This window comes from Anopheles aquasalis, chromosome 2, assembly GCF_943734665.1.
Source record: "Anopheles aquasalis chromosome 2, idAnoAquaMG_Q_19, whole genome shotgun sequence".
Lineage (NCBI taxonomy): Eukaryota > Metazoa > Arthropoda > Insecta > Diptera > Culicidae > Anopheles > Anopheles aquasalis.
In genome coordinates, this window is record NC_064877.1 from 11,772,501 (window position 1) to 11,780,070 (window position 7,570).

The window sequence follows — 7,570 nt, forward strand, 5'->3', positions numbered from 1 at the left end:
TCCGATGCCTTCGCCGTGTGGTGGTGTTTCGGCAGATTTGAGGAAGGATTAGCTGAAGAAGGATTTGGTTTTGGGTTTGGTTTTCACTCCTGGTCGATAAAAAAAAAATGGCAACCATCCTCACGTTTACGTAATAAGCGCTTAGCTGAAGTGAAGCTGTTTGCGAGCGAGGCACTCGAGTAGAAAAGAAATCTCAACTGGGCTATTGGCCACGCTAGAGGCTTGGCCGGGTCTCGCTGGTTTGTGGTTGGTTGGTTGGTTGGTTTTTTTTTTCGCTTTCCTTCCAATGCGGTCAATTTGTGGTGTGCGGTGGCGATGGAGCTGGAGTGTTTTTGGGGTTCAAAACAACATGCCATAAACGCTTGATAACAAGTTCAAGGTTGCCAAACGGCAAACCGGCAGGCAGCCAAATCTGCAGAAGGCCTCTCGAAAGGTACTCGAGGGCAACGGACCGGTATCCGTGGGAAGAAGAAAAAAACCCGTCCCGTCAGTTAGCAAAAATTGAATAAAATATTTGCCAGATAGCACGCGCAAACTGCTCACAGGTCAGGTCAACCGGAGTGGGGGAGAGCCCCTTCCCGTTCGTAAAACATTTCCTCGAGGTTTTTGGTTTTTCCTTTCATGCTTTCTTTTTTCTTGTTTGTTTGTTGTTGGGAAATCCTTTTGTGCTCTTCGTTCGTTCGTTTCGGGCGTCCCTTTTCGCTGCTTCTACTTCTTTCTTATTTTCTTTTTTTTCGACGTTATCATTATTTTCACCGTAGAACGAAGCGCATGCGGTGCGCCAGTTCGTTTGCTAAAAACCGGGTAGGTTCGTGGCCAGCCAGGGAGGGGCGCCATCATAAAGTCCGGGCAAAATAAAAGCAGGAATAAATGTGAATTATTTTGTTGGGTTGTAACTTTTTGCTCAACTTCTTTCGCCTTCGCAACGCTTCTCTGTCCTTGGTCCGGGGTGGATGGAAACGCAAGCCGTGGGTCACGGCTTGGTGCTGGCGTGTGGCTGTAAACCGGCATGAGGTCCTTGTCCTTAATTTCGCCCCGGCCCCGGAGGCCCGGCCGGTGGTGGCCCGGAGTTTGTACCGAATCGGCACGAATAAAGAGGCAAAGTAAATCATCAAATGGATGTGCACCACGTGCCGAGGGTACAAAAATGCAAAAAGGGATACCGAGCGGGCCGCCGGGAGTGTCCTTTGCCCACCAGCCGGTAAAGGTAGACCGCGCGCGCGGTCATCGTTGTTGTCGTCGTCGCCACCGTCGTGCACACTCCCTGGTTCCCTTTTTCCCTTTGGTTAGAGCAGTTAAAATGTTCATAATTCAAAAGCGACCAACGCGTTGGCGAGGGGTTTGGAGATGGAGATTCTCCTTTTGGAGGATTCCTTCCCATGGAATGAGGTCCGGTAGCAGTCGTTTAAAGTTGTTTGGTACGACTGACTAAACTAATGAAAATGCTTCCACGCGACTGAATTCTTTTCGTTCCGTGTACGCCCCGAGCTCGATGGGGGACAGGATGCCAGGATCCTTCGTCCTCGGTCGCCCTTCCCTTAGGTGAGCGGGGGAACGATTTGTGTTGGTAGAAGAATGCTCTTCCAGCTACCTTTTCCCCTACTTTTTTCCTACCACACGAAAGCTACACCATGCTGCGACCCATTGGCCTCATCTAAACCACTCGAACAAGGTCAATGGCTGTTGCTCGGATCCGTTCCGGTTCCGGTCCTGGGACATTCGTTATTTTCTGTTTTTGTTTTGTGGCTTTCATTTTCATTCAACCAGCAGCTTACCGGTCTCGCTCGCTCGCTTTTCCTCGAGTTTGTGGCGGGAAAATTACGTTCGATTCACGGTGACAACATACCCGGTTCGCCGGGCGTAGTAACCAGAGCGGACCTTGTGAATCAGGGCCCCCTCTAGACCATCGCCATCACGATGACCTTCATCTGGTTTGTGGTTGTAAGGTGAAAGGGTATCCGGCGAAACCCTCGTGGTCTGGGGAAGCTTTTTGGTCCGTCCGTTCGCTTTTATTCATCAAGGTCCCGGTTCGATGCTGGAACTCTCGGTTCGCTCACGGTTCCTTTAATTTGCACCCAGGTTCAGGAACCACCGGTCCTCCTCCTGACCAAACCACTTGGGATTCGTTCAAAGCTTGTGCCGATTGGTCGGCTATAGAGACGCAGCAACTTGTAAAACAACCCTACCACGGGACCACCGAACCGGACCCACGCGGTGGTTTATGGTTACGGTGGAGGAAGTTGTTTTCTACAAATTGTACAACTTCCGCCGACACAAATGAAATCATCCTTTCCCATCCTGGGGATGGAAGGCGCCCTCCCCAAACATTCTCCTGCCTTTGATACCACGGGATCGGGGAATGGGGACCGTTGGGTTGGATCTTAGGGGTTTCGCCAGTTGATCAATCGCTCGAAGGACGGGAGAGTTTGGCTACGTTCAAGGACTTTTGAGCCTCAAAGGCGGAGGAACTTTCCGAAGTGTGTATTGGAGTGAACTTGAGCGTGCCCGTTCCGAGAATGGAAGAAGGGCCTTGTGTCGTGCTTTAAGACGAAGTTCGGCCTACTGGCGCTACTTGTAGAACGGGCTATGGCTATCGCAGCAGGCCTGGTGTTACCATGCACAAAGCACAAACTTCTCGTGACCACAGGCAACTCACGTGAAAGAACAAGCGTTGGTTACTGCGATCTTTTGCCGGTTTGCAAACGGGCACAGTTATACAGTTACGTGGTGGTATCGACTTCATCCGACCCAACTTCTTGTGCTCTGCAAGTATTTTTTTGTTATGCCCAACAAAATACGCAAATTATAATTGCTTAATACTCGGCTAGGACAAGCTGTGCGGACAGAAGGGGGCGGTCTGGCATGTCAACGACGGTGAGGTACGGTGATCGAAAACACACGCGAACCAACCGGAAGCACTTAATTGCCAGCCACAAGCTTCAAGAAGGCCTAATACGGTCACGGATACATACACACGCGTATCACCGAACACCATTCTTCTATATACGTCCGGTACGCCATTTTTGTACGAAATGGACGATTAGCTTGCAGATTGTGCAAGGCTTTCTTTTTTTTTTGCTTTGCCCTGCTTTAGTTCGGGATTTCGCGATAAACTGTACCAGCATACGCTTTAGGTCCTTTTGCATGCGGTGCGCTAGGTCTACCGGTAGGTCGTCAACTAGGTCGTCGCCGTAGGCACTTCGCGCGAACAAGAAGCCAGCAAGAGGCACAACAATGGACGGGGGCTACTGGTGCGTAAAAGCCGTGCGTCGGCGCGGCGCGCACAGAATGTTCATAAATCTTATCATAATCTCGTTAAAAGCTTTTCCCGTGACTTCCAACTCACCTCCGCCTTCGCCCTCCGTGTGCAGGATGCATAACACCGGATTAGCTGAGCTCCAGTAGGACAACTTTCGAGCATTGCACCTCAAGAGTGTAGTGAGTTGAAAATGGCCGCGCTTCCGCGATGGCTTTTTTTCTTCTCTTCTGGTTCCACGAGATCGGCCTAACTAACCCTTTGCTGCCACTATCAACTGGGCGAAACCGAATGCCGAAGAGAATGGAATCAACCGGAGGATGGTGGAAGGAAAGCTCAGTCAGCCACGGTTGTTTGTGCGATTTCCTTTTCGGGTTCCTGGATCCAGCGTATCCTGTTCGGTACCGATAACGCGAAGCAAATAAAGCATCAAAACTCCCTCCTCTACACTAATCTGGCTTGGCTAGGCGGTCGGTGCGATTATGAATTCCATGGATTTCATGTTTCCGTGCTTACTAGCCAAGCGTCCCGCTTTGGTGGCGTGTGTTGCACGTGTGCCATTTCCGTGGTCTGTCCCGGTACCAAAGTCCCTTTTCCCTAGGAAAATGGAGGGCCTCTTAAGAGGTTCGTTCTCAAATTTTCCACCACAAAGTACCGGCCTTCGAGCTTTGCTGGCCGGATCTTCGAAGGTATCCTGTGGTGGCTATCGTTTGATATCGTGAGGAAGAGGGAGCTGATGTGGGGTGGTAATTCCGTTTTTTATCGAATTCCGGTACATTGTCGTTTTGCAAATGAAGACATTGTCGGTTCCCCAAACCCCAGACCACTTCCACTGGTCCAATCGGGTGGTAAATGATTTACGGTGGCTTCTAGCGGCTTCGAGGGGCTTAAAATTGAGACGTGCCAACGGTGGTAATCCACCATATTCCTGGGTGGCTTTCGCCTTTTTCCATTGCCCGGCACTAGCGCCCCACGCGATGTCAGAGACGAATGGGCAACGGAAACGGAATTATTCATCGAGTGCTCAACCGCGATAACGGTTTAGTAGGAGCGGGGTGGTGGGCGAAGGATAAAGGTAGGATAAATAATCAATTCATTAGCCGAGGTGTCACGCTTCAAGAAGGAGCAGGAGGCAGGAAGCGCCTACAGATCGGGATCGAAATGGAAAAGGGATTAAATTTCGGATTTCGCAATCCATCCATTCGCAGCCGAGCAGCTCCATCGATTGTGAATGATTTTTGAAGTGATATTATCGGCTGTTTACAATGATTGCGTTGCCCATTAACGGGGAGAGAGCTAATCGGTCCTAATGAAGGGGTTGATTCGGTTCTAACTCGGACCGCGATCTGCCATTTAGCCTCCATCCATCGTCCAGTAATTAAGGTTTGGCAAATAATTTCATTTTCAATTAACAGCCACTAAAGCCGGCCCGTTTTTCAGTGCGGCGTACCGTGGTGGTGTGGGGACAGGAGAGTCGCAGGATAAAGTTTATCGCTCACCAGCACTCCCGGAATGCCATTTGAAAATGCCAATAAATTTGCATAACTTATGCTAGGGCTGTATGGACGCGATATTCAAATATATGCACTTGGGCGCGCGCGTCATGCCCGTTAAAACATTGTTTACCTACGGGATGTTATTTATAAGCTGCTTCTTTTTATTTTCTGCAGTATGATTTGTCCTCCCCCAGCGGTGTGTTGTGCCCTACTCCCGGGGCGTTTATGCAATTCATTAGCTCATCGTGCACTGCACCACTACTGGACTGCTGGGCCAATAAAAAGTGAGAAAAATGCAATCACCAAAGCGCAAGGGGTATTAAAATATGTTGCATTTATGTTGCTGTTAATGATAATGCCCTGCAGGTCGAACTGGACACACGCTCACTAGCGCCACGTGGGAATTACTCCAGATGTAGGCCTCCAGGGGTTGGGAACGGTGCGGTACGCTTCACTAATTTATCATTTTACACTCCAGCGATACTCTCTATCATCACGCTGCTGATGCTGTGCATCAGCTGTAGCCGGCATATTCGTTTGGGAGCCCGGTTGCAGCGATGATAATAAACTTCCCGGAAAGGCATTAATGCACTCCTTGCCCCCCAAAAAGCCATTCCACAAACGGTTGCTCTCTCAAAGCGAGTATCCTCCTTTGGTTTGGCTTTGAATTCATGGATCGCGGAACTGTGTTTTCAACCGAATTTCATCATAATTGCACACTTTTACACGGTTAATGAGCGTGACACTGCCACTTGATTGCTTGAATGTGTGTTCTTTCGCCTGCCAGGTTAAACATCCTTGTCAACGATGTTGCTCATTTGCGCCACCGTTGCGCCATCGAGCTTAATCCGGTGAAAAGCGTCCACTAGAACAAGTGAAGTGGGAGGTGTTTGCTACGAGTTTTCACGTGGTTTCAGCCTCCCGTCCGAACCGAAGCACGTCAATAAGCGATCCAATCCAGGACCTTTACGGAGTAGTGCAGGGGATGAAGAGTCGCGGCAGAATTCCCTGCTTTTTTACACTTGCATCTTCACACTCGCTTTCCAAAACTTCCTCCGTTAAAACTCGCGAAAGGAATGTAGCGAAACACTTTTGATGGCCTGACACGCGGAGAAGCGTAATGATGAACGCTGATGCACAAGAGAAATCATCCTCGATCTCGTCTCATCAGACCATCACTGATGAGAGAATATCGTGGCGCATAACGAGCACACCTTCTGCGTAGAACGAACGGAACACAACAGAACAGAACGGACCGAGACACGACAACCAACCAAACAGGATGTCCCCACCCTGGGTTGATCAGGTTCTCCGGGTGATCAGGTGCCGTCGCGGACGTCAGTTGCACAGAATCGGTACACGGGCGACGCAGTGGTTGAAATGGTGGATCCATTTTTCGACTACAATTCTCGTTCCAACACACAGAACACAACACAACTCTCTCGGTACTCCTCGTGTGATGTGACATCAGCATCCCAAAGAAGGCACTTCACGTCCAGCTTATCCTTAAAATCCTGGTGGTTTGTGAACGGGAATCCTGCCCCACAGTCCAGCAGCAAACTTACCATGGCGGAATTCAGTTTATTTTATGAATTCGCCCGATTACCGCGTATCCTTGGCCGGTTAGTCTGTTCCTTCGTGAAGTGTCTCCCCGGAATGATCCGAATGAGTCGCCTTGGTTAATCCTTTTGCTGTATACATTCCCCGTAGTTACGTTACTATGTTTACGCAACCAGCAGATCATGGATCGGCACTGCATTACCTTATTCACATTACGCACCACTGGCGAACGATTTGTGGAATTATTATGTTTTGCCAACTCTATCGAGTGGCATCAACAGAGGAACGCACGCACGGCACGGAATGGACGCGAAACGGACACGCGAGGGTCCACGATTTTTACGCGAGAAGTTTGCGTGACACTCGTCGCTGCACTCGTCGTTGCTGCTGCTGCGTTCGATCACGGACACCCAGAAGAGTCACCGCACCGCGAGCCAGAGCCGGAAAGTGTTCCCGAGTCACTAGCCAGCATGCGTTGCGGCCGATGGGATGGATGCGCCACTTCTTGCGCCACAACCGAGCCGATTCGCTCTCACTCTCTCGCTCGCTCTCTGTCTTTGATTTCGAGAGGAACTTCTCGGTTCAAAAATATGCTCGCAGTCGAGAAATCTCACGCACCGCATGTTTTCCGATGTTTCTCGTCGCTCGGGGTTTATGCTCGGTTTAGTTCTCTCTCTCTCGGTTTATGCTTCTCTCCGTGACACGAAGGGACCGACCGTTTGGTTGGGAATTCGAACCATAGGAGTCGCATCGAACGCTTCTACTAAAAAGTTGCTATAAAACCAACACCATCAAACGATGAGTTTGTCCACTGAGAGCAACACTACATCGCGAGAGAGCGGGGGCTAACGAAACCCGAGAAGGATTTGGTTATGCTCCTTGGTTATTATAGCAGCAGCAAAAGAAACATAACAACATCGGGCCCCTCGGAATCATGTTGGTATTTCCGAGAGTACGAAAACGGAAATACGATGAACTGGCTGCGCTCGATATACGAGTTCATTGATGAGTTTGCTGGCACCGCAAGCAGCAGCAGCAGCGGCGTCAGCATCGGAATTACCGGTACTCCATCTGTTCGGACTTGCAGCTACATGAAACCATCATTAAGATAGTTCATAAATGATCACTTTGAAGTGCTTAATAATGCCTGCGCGTGTTATTACATTCCATCGCAAGAATTCAACCGAAAAATGAACGAACTTTGCTTTCGTTTTTTTTCCCACGAGAAGGATTAAGCAATACAGAGATTCTAAGTATT

At 49.7% G+C, this 7,570-nt stretch overlaps 1 protein-coding gene across 1 annotated transcript in view; it reads right to left on the reverse strand.

Annotated features, from left to right (window-relative positions):
• Positions 1 to 6,719, reverse strand: part of LOC126571704 (nephrin) — a 90,945-nt gene extending 84,226 nt beyond the window's left edge. The window contains exon 1 of the mRNA XM_050230453.1: positions 6,515 to 6,719. The gene's annotated coding sequence lies outside the window, so the exon portion shown is untranslated. The remainder of the gene's footprint in view (positions 1 to 6,514) is intronic.
• Positions 6,720 to 7,570: the final 851 nt, after the last annotated feature.